This window comes from Suncus etruscus, chromosome 13, assembly GCF_024139225.1.
Source record: "Suncus etruscus isolate mSunEtr1 chromosome 13, mSunEtr1.pri.cur, whole genome shotgun sequence".
Taxonomy (NCBI): Eukaryota; Metazoa; Chordata; class Mammalia; order Eulipotyphla; family Soricidae; genus Suncus; species Suncus etruscus.
This window is the reverse complement of record NC_064860.1, coordinates 6,592,543-6,607,371: the sequence shown is the minus strand read 5'-3', so window position 1 is coordinate 6,607,371 and position 14,829 is coordinate 6,592,543. Positions and strand designations below refer to the sequence as shown.

Sequence of the window (14,829 nt, the reverse complement as noted above, 5' to 3'; positions counted from 1 at the left end):
CAAAAAAAATTCTTCCAGCTATATCAATTTTAAGTAAAAAGAAGAAACCTGAGATGAGTTCACAGCTCTATATGCATGAATTAATATAGATATCTGGTTAGCACTAAAGGCAGCCTGGAACTACTGCAAGTGAAGTCTTTATAAATTAATCATGATTTGGATGATAATTATGATAATGAATCACCATCATTTCATTAAATATGGAAAAGCTTCAGATATAAATCTTATGGCTGTTTAAGACTGATAATATGTACTTACTTGGCAGGGGCAGTACCATGATCACGAAGGTGGTTTCCCCAGGGCGAGACTCACCCATTGCACTCCAGGTGTGCTGACCCCTGCATTTTTCCCAAATGTGGGAAACTCGACTGTGTAATTTGTGATAGTGGGGGACTGCGTGCATGCTCTTCCCTGAAATTAAAAAAAACAAACAAACAAACAAACAAAAAAGACTGATAAAATGATAAGTTAGTTCAGTAGAGGCACAAGAGAAGTTGACCTGGTAAATGAACAACAGGTTTGGAGATGGCAGGCAGGATTCTTACTGCCTAAGCATTCTTATTTCTAGAATAATTGCAGGGGTCCTCAAACTTTTTAAACAGGAGGCCAATTCACTGTCCCTCAGACCATTGGAGGGTCTGACTATAGTAAAAACAAAACTTAGGAATGAATTCTTATGCACACTGCATATATCTTATTTTGCAATGAAGAAACAAAACAGATACAAATACAATATGTGGCCCGCGAGCCATAGTTTGAGGACCACTGGTAGAGACTAAAATCCTTCCACTCTTATAAACTTTTCCCTAACCATATTTCTTAATATGGTCATTCTGCAAGAAAGATCCACAATCTATATTTTGAAATGGGTTTACTATACTAATTTTTAGACATATTGAAATAAATACTGTTATTTAAGTTAGAAATAAACTGGAAAAAAATTGACACATGGCCTGAGAGAGTGCTGACTTGGGTTAGATCCGGGGCACCCAGGCACCCTATGTCATTTCCCAAGTTGCCAAGAGTGATCCTTAAAGTTAGTAATAAACCCTGAACATTATGGAGTGTGATCTCTAAACAAAAGAAAGCAAAATAAAAGCTAAGATAGTAAAATGTTACTAATTAATATGTGTTGGGACAAATATATAAGCCAATTGCTCAAATATAAGAGGGGCATGAAATTAATAATTTACATATCCATAATAATCATGAATGTTCATGGAATCTATTATGCTGAGTGAAATAAGTCAAAGAGAGAGAAAGATGCAGATTGGTCTCACATATCTACGGGTTTTAAGAAAAATGAAAGACATTCTTGCAATAATAATTTTCAGACACAAAAGAGAGAAGGGCTGGAAGTTACAGCTCACCTCATGAAGCTCACCACAAACAGGGATGAGTTTAGTTAGAGAAATAACTACATTGTGAACTATCCTAACAATGAGAATGTATGAGGGAAATAGAAAGCCTGTCTAGAGTACAGGCGGGGGTTGGTTGGGGAGGAGGGAGATTTGGGACATTGGTGATGGGAACGTTGCACTGGAGATGGGTGGTGTTCTTTACATGACTGAAACCCAAATACAATCATGTATAAAATTAAGGTGTTTAAATAAAGTATATCTAATATAAAATAAAATAATGTTAAATAATAATATAATAAATTTGCAGGATACAAAATTAAAAAAAGAAAGCTCTTCAAACAAATGGCAATGTTATATTATTTAATTTTGCAAGGATTTATTTTCTTTAAAGCACAATGAAGGGGTCAGAGCTTTAGTACAGGAGATAAGGCACTTACCTTGGATGGAGTTAACTCCAGTTTTGTCCCTGGCATCACATATATTTTCATAAACACCACTAGGACACAGAGGCAGAAGCAAGCCATGGACACTGCCAGTGTGATTCTAAGGCATATTCAGGGAACCTCTTCAGGAGCCATATCTGGAACTCAACATGAGACTTCCTTTATACAATGACAATATTCTTCAACCTTTTTGGTTATCTCCTTGTACAGTAATTACTTTTTATAAAATGAGTAATCTTTTGTTGTTTTTCTTGGGTCACACCCGGCTATGTCCAGTGTCTATTTTCAAGGCTATGTTCTGCACTCAGGGATGACTCTTGGTGATGTTCAGGGAACCAGTCAAGATGTTGAAGATTGAACCTAGGTGGGCCACATGTAAGATAAAAACCTTACCTGCTGTGGTATTGCTCGAATTCCAAACTGAGTAAATGTGTCCTTCACAATTGAGTTATTCCTCCTTCATAATATAAACACATTCAGTTGGTATGGGAAGAGTAAAGTACATGGAAGTATTCAGTTCATGTGCTAGAGGAGGTGGATATCAAGCTGTGAGATCCACGATTGCAGTGCAGTAAAAATATTGCTGTTCTGTCTGTGTAAATGAATGAGGTAGAGCATTGCTCTTTGATCCCCACAGAGAGACAGAGTTTGTCCTACTCAATCAGCATATTCTGTTCAACATATCACAGACAATGATAGTTGGAAATGCTCACTCTGGACAAGATATGGGTACTGAAAGGATATAAATTGAGAGGCATAATAACCCTAAGTAAGTGCCCCATAGGCAGGCAGGTAGAGGGAAGGGAAACTGGGGGCATAGATGGTGGAAAATACTCACTGGTGAAGGGTACAATGGCTGAAGTCGCATGACTAAAGCTCAATCATGAATAACTTGGTATCCGTAAGAAAAAAGTTACTGTCTTATAAACAACCTTGTCATCGTGATGTTTAAACTAAAGTCATTAATTAAAATTAAATAAATAAATGGGGGGAGTCACAGTGAATAACTCAAGCTAAGTTAATTCAGATCGTCCGTCTCCTTTTGGTTATTAGATAAATAGCTAAGTTAATTGTTTTTATTTTTTTTTTTTGCATGTTTTTCACTTCTCAGAACTGTGAGATCTGAGTGTGAACTGCTAATGACCAGGGCCTGAGATTTTGTTTATATTTTTTATTTGTTTTCTTTGTTCCCCACTTGTGCGCTGTTCATAGTGGTAATTAGGGACTTCTCTCAGTTCTCTGCTTTAGGTTTCTCCCTCGTGATGCTCAGGAGTCCTTGTGATGCCTGGAATCCTGCAGGTTAAGTTCGTGGACCAGTCCATTGAGCTATCTCTCTGACCCAAGTTTGGTCTTTGTATTTATGTAAAAAAACTGTAACTGCATGAAGAAATACAATGGTCTTAATGGGCGAGTTGTCTCAAACACCGTTGGCCCCAGAATATAGCTAGAGAAAGGAAAGAAACTTAGTGAAAGAGGAGAAAGACAAACATGAAAGGATGGGTGCCAGGAGCCAAGGAATCTCAGGTGCATTGGTAGTAGTGTTAAAAAATGGCAGGAGGCCGGCGAGATGGTGCTAGAGGTAAGATGTCTGCCTTGCAAGCGCTAGCCAAGGAAGGACCGGGGTTCGATCTCCCTTTGTCCCATATGGTCCCCGCAAGTTAGGGGCAATTTCTGAGCGCTTAGCCAGGAGTAACCCCTGAGCATCAAAGGGGTGTGGCCGAAAAAAACAAACAAACAAAAAAAAAGGTAGAACTAAATATGCAAGCCAAAGGCAACAACAATAGTACAAGGAGACCCAAACTTTAACAATCTAAACTTAAAATGAGCCTGCTATACTGCCAGTCAGGGAAGTCAGGGGAAGTGGTATGGAATGCACTTGAGGAACATTGGTGGAAGGAAGTAGACACTGGCGGTGGGATTGACCTTGATTCATTGTATGTCTGAACCCCTTCTATAAAGGACTTTGTAAATCACAATTTTGTAAATCACAAAAATTTAATTAAAAAATATTATACGTGGGGCTGGAGTGATGGCGCAGCGGTAGTGTATTTGCCCTGCATGCAGCTGACCCAGGACAGACTACTCTTCAAATCCCTGGCGTCCCAGTTGGTCCCCCAAGTCAGAAGTGGTTTCTGAGCTCATAGCCAGGAGTAACCCCTAAGAGTCACTGAGTGTGGCCCAAAAAAATTTAAAATAATTATATGTGCATATATATACAAAAATGAAGTGTTTACATTAAAATGATAATAAAAATGAAAGCATAAATGAGAGTCATTTTGATTTTATTAGTGTCTTTACTATCTATTAAAATATGTGTGTATTTATATAGAGAGAAACAAAGACAAAGGAAGAGGGAGAGATTGTGTGTTTATATAAAAAGAAAATAATACAAAATATAAACAGTCATTTTGATATTTAGCATTGATCCATAATTTCTAGTTAATTATAAATTGATATAATTCCCTTCCTTTGCTTAAGCTAGCTTGAGTTGATCTTTTATTGTATATAATCAAATTGATCAACTAATTATAATAATTACTAATTAAGATGGTCAAGACATATACTTCCATCAAGGTATTCAAGGTCAAATCCTATTTTCCATACATGTGTAAACACAATTTAGGAGAAAAGAATATTTTTTCATTATGTTACATCGTTGTCATATCAAAACTGGCACAAGTTGGTGCCAGAAAAGTGTTATAAATATCCCAATGAAGCTTAGTTCCAGGTGGTGTTGCCCTGAGCTGTATCATTTCTACATCGGGGATCTGGGGTTTGGGATTGGACTAACACTGTCCAATCTCCTGGGGACTGGTTGTATCCACATGACACACATTCAAGATGGGAGGCACCCTTCTGCTATAAAAAGTGAGTTCTTATCCCTAGAAGATAAGATCTTGTTTCTGTCTATGGTTTTCCCGTTTTTTACTGTGCCCATACAAAAACGTATGGTGTAATACTGTGTTGCTGGTGCTATTATGGGTAAGGATGACAGGCTGCACACACAGTCTCTGTCATCTGGTTTTGTTCTGAACTTTTATCCCAGTCTAGGCTTTTTGTACCAAGCAGCACCAAAAATGGTAAGGATAGAGAAAAAATGTATATGTTACAATAGAACAAATAAATAAAACTGAGTTAAAAAGAAAAGGTATTCGAATAAAGCAAGTGGTGGAGGAGGTTACTTGTATATTTAGGAATACACATCTTAAGATGTATTGTTATACAGGTATTGAGCTTCCATAGGCAATATAAGACTCCGAATCAAGTCTTTTGATATATTCTTGTGAGGAGTAAAAGCCAAGGTACTTTTCGATTCACAGGCCTTGGAATTGAGTTTGAGAGATGCTTTGCTGCATTACGAGACCATATAGTGTCTTTGAGCTAGGAGTTTTGCTGAGGCCGATTCCTGTATCTTGCAACAGTCCACAATTTGGTGGGGATGAGAGGGGCGATCAAGCATGAGTCAGCAGGCATGCTGGTTGTAGTTCTTTGCCGAGGCATGAGAACGGGGACCCAGAGGGTGTCTTTCACTGAGCTGGAAGGTGGTCTGTTGGGGCAGGAGGTCAATCTTGGTGCCTACCGAGTTAGGAACTAAGGGTAAAAAGGGTTAAATTAGGGGAAGATAACAGATCAGGATTGGGAGATGAGGATATAGAAGAGACACAGGGGTAGGGGAGAGGCAATACATGACAGAGGCTATATACTATATATATATATATGTTCATATTCATATATATATTCATATTCATATATATATTCATATATTAATATATATGAATTGTTTGTAATTTCGGCTTGGAGTCAGTACGGAAAGTCACGTCCATAAAGACTGACTTTAAAGATCTATTTGAGTGTTATCATCCAAATCTTTGGTATTCCGCTTCCTTTCCTAGGAACTGTCTAGAATTCTGGGAACAGGGGCAGAGGGAGGACAACACTGGTGGTGGGAATGCCCCTCATTCATTCTCACTATGTACCATAAATGATGCAGTGAAAGATTTGTAATGTACTTTGGTCACAATAAAAATTAAAAAAACCTGAAATTCTGTCATTTCATACATAGTGAAAATGAAAATAGAAACTACACACTAGAAAATAAAAATTCTAATCAGGTATATGGTCAAGGATTCCCATCCAGAATTTTAACAATTTCACATTTATCATTCTGGAAAATTTTAATTTTCAAACAACCCATCAAAATGACAAAATAGAGTATGAGTCTTCTTCATTGAAGAATTGAAAAATGAATCATCAAGGGCCCGGAGACTTAGCACAGCGGCGTTTTCCTTGCAAGCAGCGGATCCAGGACCAAAGGTGGTTGGTTCGAATCCCGGTGTCCCATATGGTCCCCCGTGCCTGCCAGGAGCTATTTCTGAGCAGACAGCCAGGAGTAACCCCTGAGCACCACTGGGTGTGGCCCAAAAACAAACAAACAAACAAAAAAAAAAGAATAATGAATCATCATTTTAAAAAGGTTCAAAGTCAGTAATACTTCTTAATATTACTAAGACTTAGCATGTCTAACTATTTGAGCAATATTGAAGGAGTTTGAAAATTCTTAACATTCAAAATGGATGTGCTTTAAATGAAAATTCATTTGATGGAAATGTTAATTGGTGTGATCGTTTTGAAAATAAGTTTGCAAAATTATACACAAAATAGCACAAAATCTAGCAATTCTTTTCCTTAGACTCTTAGCAGAAAACCTTTATACATGCTTATCTTTTCATAATAGGAAAAATTCAATGCAACTAAAATGTTCATAAATAAGAGAATAGTAAATAAATAAAAGTAGAGAATATGGTCAACATTGTATCATGCTCAATTTTTTAATGTATATAAAACAATATGAATGAACTTTAGAGACATTATGTTGAGGGGGAACAAAGCAAATTACAGTCTATGGTATTTTTGTAAAGCTTTCAAACAAGTAAAGCTAAACAACATACTGTTTAAGAACATATACATATGTGATAAAAATATATTTTAGGAAAGAAGTAAATAAAGCAAGAGAATGATATTTATAAAACCCAGAACAGTGCTAACTTTTAATAAAGTAGTATAAAATATGGAATAAGGGGAGAAAATAAACTAATCTATTATGCTGGAAAAATCCTAGTTCTTGAATTGATATCTGAAGTTTATAGCATCTGTCTTAAAATTTATATATATATATAAATCAATTTCAACAGCCAACAATGAAATATTGTAAGAAATTCTGACTGAAGATTAGAGGCTATGAATTGCTGCTAATTTTGTAGTTATGCTATGATGGTTATGCCATTTATAGCCATTTCTTTTGAATACATGACAAATATAATATATATTTAATAAGCATTAGAATTTATATGCATATTATTCAGTTTATATATTACAATTTTCTGACATATAATACAGGTGTAACAAACTTGCCTTGATTCCGACCCTAAATCAAGCCCTAAGCAAATACAGGAGTAGCTCAAAAACAAAATCAAAACCAAAAATCAAAATTTCACGTCTGCAGGAGAGTTTTGCTCCCTTGTACGGCTCGGGGGAGACAGGGTTTTCTGTGCGGCTTGGGTGAGAGTTTTGCTCCCTTGTGCGGCTCGGGGGAGACAGGGTTTTCTGTGCGGCTTGGGTGAGAGTTTTGCTCCCTTGTGCGGCTCGGAGGAAATTTGGTTCCCTGTGGGGCTTGGGTGAGAGTTTTGCTCCCTTGTGCGGCTCGGGGGAGACAGGGTTTTCTGTGCGGCTTGGGTGAGAGTTTTGCTCCCTTGTGCGGCTCGGGGGAGACAGGGTTTTCTGTGCGGCTTGGGTGAGAGTTTTGCTCCCTTGTGCGGCTCGGAGGAAATTTGGTTCCCTGTGGGGCTTGGGTGAGAGTTTTGCTCCCTTGTGCGGCTCGGGGGAGACAGGGTTTTCTGTGCGGCTTGGGTGAGATTTTGCTCCCTTGTGCGGCCTGGGGGAGACTTTGTTTCCTGTGCGGCTTGGGTGAGACTGTTTCCTTGTCGTCAGGACCGACTCCCCCCCCCCCAGTGAGCCCCTTCCCCCGGGTGGGCGCCTGGAAAGGCAAGTTGAGCAACCGGAATAGTCGGGGGAGATAGGGCCAGCTATCTGGACTCTCAGGTGACCTAGAGCAATCCACCCCCTTGGGCCCTGGAGCGGATCAGGGACTCCCCAAGGGTGAGGGCAGAGCCTGAAAGGGTAGACTGAGGGAACTCCTTCAAGGGAGGTTTGGAGGGGGCGGAAATCCATTGACTCCCAGAGAAAGGAGGGGGGACTGAGAGCTAGGCTCAACAGCGCCAGTAACCATTGTGGCCAGGAGTGGAACTGCACCGCTGACAGAAATAAGGAGCAGAAAAGGGAAAAGACCCACAGCAGGAAGGCTGAACTCTAGGAAGCAAAGGGGAGGAGAAAGGGCTAGGCTCAACAAACTCACCCAACAGGCCCCTCTAGAAACACCTTCAGGAAGGGGTCAAAGCAGGACAAAATTAGAAGCCACAGCACTCCAAAATACACCATTAAATACAAAGAACAATGCGTTAAGCAAGGAAATCGCTAATAACTGGAGACACCATGACAAACCCTATCAAATTTCCAAGTCCACCAAAACGCACAGATCCACGGGAAGAAGACCTAAAAGCTGTCATGAGGAAGGAAATGCAAGAATTAATAAAAGAATTGAAAGAAACCCTAGCAACCGAGTATAAGAAATCCATGGACGAACGAATCAGCCAAATTAAAGAAGAAATGTCAAAGAACATGAGAGATTCCATACAAAAAGAAGTGAAGGACTTAAAAGACAAAGTAGCAAGTCTTATGAGCAGAAACACAGAGTTGGAGAAGCACATCGAAGAACTCGAAGGAAAACTACAATCAAAAAATGATCAAGAAACCAACAAAGAAATAAAAGGCAAAGCACTGGAAGGAAAAATCCAATATCTAATGAACAAAGACAAAAGAAACAATCTAAGAATTGTGGGTATACCAGAAGGGGAGAAAATAGGGAAGGGGGAAGAACAGGTAGTCAGGGAGATAATAACAGAGAACTTCCCCACACTCTGGAAAGACACTTCAGGACAAATCCAGGAAGTCAAGAGAGTCCCTAAGAAAATAGACCCTAATAAACCCACACCAAGACACATAATAATCCAAATGGCAAAAAACAAAGAGAAAGAGGAACTCCTAAAGGCAATAAGGGAGAAAAAAAACCTCAAGTACAAAGGAAAGGACATAAGAATCAAACCGGATCTTCCATTTGAAATAATTCAAGCAAGAAGACAGTGGAATGACATATTTACACGACTGAATGAAAGAAAATTCCAACCCAGGGTCCAATACCCAGCAAAACTATCATTCATATGGGAGGGCAGACTAAAAACATTCTCAAACATGAACGAACTTGAACTATTTGTGCAAACTAAGCCGATCCTAAGCGACTTACTCAGAGATGAATTACACAATCCAAACCCCCGATTGTAACAACAACCACTGCATACAATACAACTGCACAACAGTCCTCTCTATCAATAATTTTCCTAAATGTGAACGGACTAAACTCTCCATTTAAAAGACACATAGTAGAGAACTGGGTTAGGAAAAATAAACCGGACTTCTGCTGTCTGCAAGAAACACACCTACAGCTACAGGATAAGCACAGGCTTAGAATAAAAGGATGGAAAGTAATTATTCAGGCCAATGGAAAACAAAAAAGAGCAGGGACAGCCATTCTTATATCAGACCAAATTGTATTCAACCTCAAGAAAGTGATCAGAGACAAAGAGGGACACTACTTACTGATCAGGGGAACATTAGATCAAGAAACACTAACCCTGATCAATATCTATGCACCTAATGTAGAGTCAGCAAAATATGTGAGGCAGCTACTGGCAAACCTGGAGAAACACAGGAAGGGAAATGTGATAATAGTAGGGGACCTCAATACTCCACTATCACCACTGGACAGATCCACCAAACAGAAATATAACAAAGAAATAAGAGCTCTAAATGAAAAATTAGAAGATTTAGGGCTAATAGATTTATATAGAGCCCTCCATCCCCAGAAAGCAGAATACACATTCTTCTCAAACCCACATGGAACCTTCTCCAGAATAGACCATGTATTAGGATACAAAGCCAACCTATATAAGACCACAAAGGTAAGGATCATAAGAAGTACCCTTTCAGATCACTATGCAACAGAGGTTAAAATTGATGTCAAGAAGAAGCAATGGAGGAAAACTAGTACCTGGAGATTAAACAACATCCTGCTCAACAACAGCTGGATCAAAGAACAACTCAAGGAAGAAATAAAAAGATTCCTTGAGACAAATGACAATGAAGAGACAACATGTCAAAATTTATGGGACACAGCAAAAGCAGTAATTAGGGTGAAACTCATAGCAATAGAGGCCTATGTCAAGAAACAGGAAAATAACAAAACCAACAGTTTAAAAGATCACCTCAAAGAATTGGAACAACAGCAACAGAGAAATCCAACCACAACCAGAAGGCAAGAAATAATAAAAACCAGAGCAGAAATAAACAACATCGAAACCAAGAAAACAATACAAAAAATCAATGAGACCAGGAGTTGGTTTTTCGAAAAAATAAACAAGATAGACAAACCAGTGGCAAAACTCACCAAAAAAAAGAGGGAAAACACCCAAATCAACAGAATCACATATGAAAGGGGAGAGATTACAACAGAACCCCAAGAAATACAACATATCATGAGATCATACTATGAACAACTATACTCAACTAGGCTAGAGAACCCAGTAGAAATCGACAGATTCTTAGACAAACACCCTCTTCCAAGACTGGAAAAGGAAGATCTAGAAAGCCTAAACAGACCAATCACCTCAGAGGAAATTGAAGACGTAATTAAAAAACTCCCTAAGAACAAAAGCCCAGGCCCAGATGGATTTACAAGTGAATTCTATCAAACATTTCAAGAAGACTTACTACCACTTTTCCATAGGCTTTTCCAAACCATAGAAAAAACAGGAATCCTCCCCAACTCTTTTTATGAGGCTAATATCACACTCATTCCCAAAGAAGGCAAAGACACCACCAAAAAAGAAAACTACAGACCAATCTCACTAATGAACATAGATGCAAAGATACTTAACAAAATCTTAGCAAACCGAATTCAGCACTTCATCAAAAAGATCATACATCACGACCAAGTGGGATTCATACCAGGAATGCAAGGTTGGTTCAACATACGCAAATCAATCAATTTGATACATCACATCAACAACACGAAAGACAAAAAACACATGATCATATCAATCGATGCAGAGAAGGCATTTGACAAAATCCAACATCCTTTCATGTTAAAGACACTCAGAAAAATAGGGTTAGAAGGAACTTTCCTCAAGATAGTTACAGCTATATATGAAAAGCCAACAGCCAACATTATACTTAATGGCGAGAAACTAGAAGCATTCCCACTAAGGTCAGGAACTAGAAAAGGCTGTCCACTCTCTCCACTCTTATTCAATATAACCTTACAAGTCCTAGCAATAGCAATCCGACAAGAAAAGGGAATCAAAGGAATTCAAATAGGGAAAGAGGAACACAAGCTATCTCTATTTGCCGACGATATGATGATATACATTAAAAACCCTAAAGAGTCCACAGTAAAACTCCTAGAAACAATCAGCCAATACAGCAAAGTGGCTGGATACAAAGTCAATACACAAAAGACAGTAGCGTTTCTATATATAAAAAATGAAGTTGAGGAGAGAGAGATTAAAAATACAATTCCATTTAAGATAGTATCAAAAAATATCAGGTATCTAGGAATCAACCTTACAAGAGAAGTGAAAGACCTATACCAGGAAAACTTCAAAACACTCCAGAAAGAAATTGAAGACGATCTAAAGAAATGGAAGAACATCCCATGCTCATGGATAGGTAGAATTAACATAATCAAAATGACTATCCTACCCAAACTCCTATATAGATTTAATGCAATCCCTATCCAAATCCAGACACAATTCTTTAAAGAATTAGAACAATCATTAACAAAATTCATCTGGAACCACAAAAGACCCAGGATAGCCAAACACATACTGAAAAACAAGAAGCTGGGTGGAATCTCCTTACCTAACTTGAAACTATACTATAAAGCCATAGTAATCAAAACAGCATGGTACTGGAACAGAGACAGGACTTCAGACCAGTGGGTCAGGACAGAATTCCCAGACATAAACCCCCAGATATACAGCCAACTAATATTTGATAAAAGAGGCAAGAATCTGAAATGGAACAAAGAAAGCCTATTCAACAAATGGTGTTGGCACAACTGGAAAAACACATGTATGAAAATGAAAATCAACCCATTCCTCACTCCTTATACAAAAGTCAACTCAAAATGGATCAAAGACCTTGAAATCAGACCCGAATCTATAAAGTTTATTGAGAATAAAATAGGGAGAACACTCGAAGACCTATATATCAAAAAGGTCTTTGAGAATGGAGCACCAATGGCAAGAACCTTAGCAGCAAACATAAACAAATGGGACTACATCAAACTAAAAAGCTTCTGCATGGCGAAAGAAACCTTACTTAATGCAAGAAGACAGTTAACAGAATGGAAAAAAATCTTTTCACTAGACATATCAGATAAAGGGCTGATATCTAGAACTTACAAAGCACTCAGAAAACTGAGCCCCTCAAAACCAAACAAAGCCATAAAAAAATGGGGAGAAGAAATGAATAGACACTTCTCTGAGGATGACAGAAGGATGGCTAACAAACACATGAAAACATGCTCACCTTCACTCATCATCAGAGAGATCCAAATCAAGACAACAATGAGATACCACCTTACACCAGTGAGGATGGCTCACATCAAAAATACTGAGAACAATCTTTGTTGGCGTGGATGCGGTATGAAGGGAACTCTCATCCACTGCTGGTGGGAATGCCCCCTAGTCCAACATCTATGGAGAACAGTCTGGAGAGTACTCAAAGAACTCAGAATTGAGCTCCCTTTTGACCCAGCAATTGCACTCCTAGGTATATATCCCCAAGTTGGAAGAACATTCATTCCAAAATACGTGTGCACCCCACTATTTATCGCAGCACTCAGTATAATAGCCAAATCTTGGAACCAACCGCGATGTCCAACAACAGATGAATGGATCATTAAGATGTGGTATCTATACACAATGGAATATTACATGGCAGTCAGAAATGATACAATCACAGATTTTGCAGCAACGTGGATGGACTTAGATCATGTTATGTTAAACGAAGTAAGTCAGAAGACAAAAGATAAACACAGAATGGTAGCACTATTCTGAAGCACATAGAACATACATCTCAATCACAACTAATACTTAACAATCAAATAACAGGGTCTAACAGGGTAGAAACTCCAACCACTGTAATAGTCAACATATACCTCGGAACAGTGCCCAAAACACATGAAAAAGGAACAACACAAACTCGCGACTACACATTATACCACAAAGAAAACAGCAACACCAGAACAGCAGCATAGAGAGAACAGGTACGTAATTAACCTTCTACAATAATGGCCCATAATAATCATGTAGAGATTGTATACAGGAACACAGGTAAAGAATACCAAGGCAAACCACTGGCTCCAATGGAAACATCCCATAAAACTATGTATTAATGCCTCTATCTTACTATATTTAAAATAAACTCTCAGCTTTTCTGTCCACAGGCGTTCTTGGATACAAAGGGCGGACAAGCTAAGATGGCAACTCGGGATACCACACGAGATACCATACCCAGTTTGCACTACGAGTTGGCCCTGAGAAAACTCTTTAACATACACTTTATCCCTAGGTTTACCTTCTTTTAGGGTTTCAAGCACGTGACCAGTCAGACCACCGAAGCAGTAACAGCGACGTACAGACCCAAACTACATGCTCTATTCACTGAACACATTCAAGCAAACCAGCATTCCCTTGCTATTTTCTCCTCTCTTCTCACCACTTTCTTGGTTATATTTTTCTTTTCTATTCTTTTCTTTACTTTCTATCCTTTCTCTTCTCCCTTGCTTTCTAATGTATTTTTCTCTTTTCTCCCTCCCTACCCCTTCCATACACCTTACCCTTTCCCCCCTCTGGAACTATCCCTCCACCCCTCAATCCCATCCAGACCTCCCTCTATATTAAAACACTTCACCCTCAGTCCTTAATCTATTAGGCAACAAGATCGACCTCCTACCCCAACGAACCAGTACCCAGCACCCAAGAGAAGGGACACCCAGTCAAACCCACACCTCGTCCCGGGCAAGAAAAGACAGCCAACTCCCCTGTGGACTCATGCTGTGAGGCCCTCCCTACCAACTCCCCCTAACATGGACTGTTTCTTGAAACCGGACCTAGGTCCAAAAGTATCCCCAATGCAAGAACTCTTCCAAGACCTCCCTGCCGCAAATTTTTACCAACCTGAAGAAGGTCAGGGGGTGTGATAGGAAGATGCCTGGGAACCCACACATCACAAGAAAAACCCAAAAGACGATGGGAAAAACTGTACTTCCAACATAGGCATAAGACCTGTAATACACCACTTCGTTATCTGCTCTCCCCCAAATGTAAGGTAGTCTTTTGCACCACTTTGGTCCTTTAAAAACTTCGCTAACTCATTTTCGTTCTTTTTTTTTTTCCTCTTAAATTTATTTATTTATTTTTTTAAATGTTGGTCCTATATATACATTTGTGAGCACATACGTTTTTATTTATTTTATTTTATTATTATTATTATTATTATTATATTTTTTTATCATTTTTGGGTATGTGACCTGTGTCTGTTATCCCCTCTGTCCACCCCCAACCACACCGACAATACAATGTGGCTCCACCTCCCCCTGCAAAGACACACTAAATAATGGGGAAACCTTACATATAAAAAAAGAGCTCTTATCTACTAGAGATGGGAACTCATAGTTGTTTACAATACAGGGGTATCTCCTACCTTGAAAATATGTCATGTGGAATCACTTAGACCTCAGATGATTAGATGCCATTCATCCAGCCTTGAACCCTGGATCCCAGACATAG

The 14,829-nt window shown here is 38.8% G+C and overlaps 1 non-coding gene across 1 annotated transcript; it reads left to right on the top strand.

Moving 5' to 3' along the window:
• The first annotated feature begins 250 nt into the window (after positions 1–250).
• On the top strand, positions 251–414 carry LOC126026958 (U1 spliceosomal RNA). The gene has a single exon (XR_007502140.1). It is a non-coding gene; the product is annotated as a U1 spliceosomal RNA (small nuclear RNA).
• Positions 415–14,829: the final 14,415 nt, after the last annotated feature.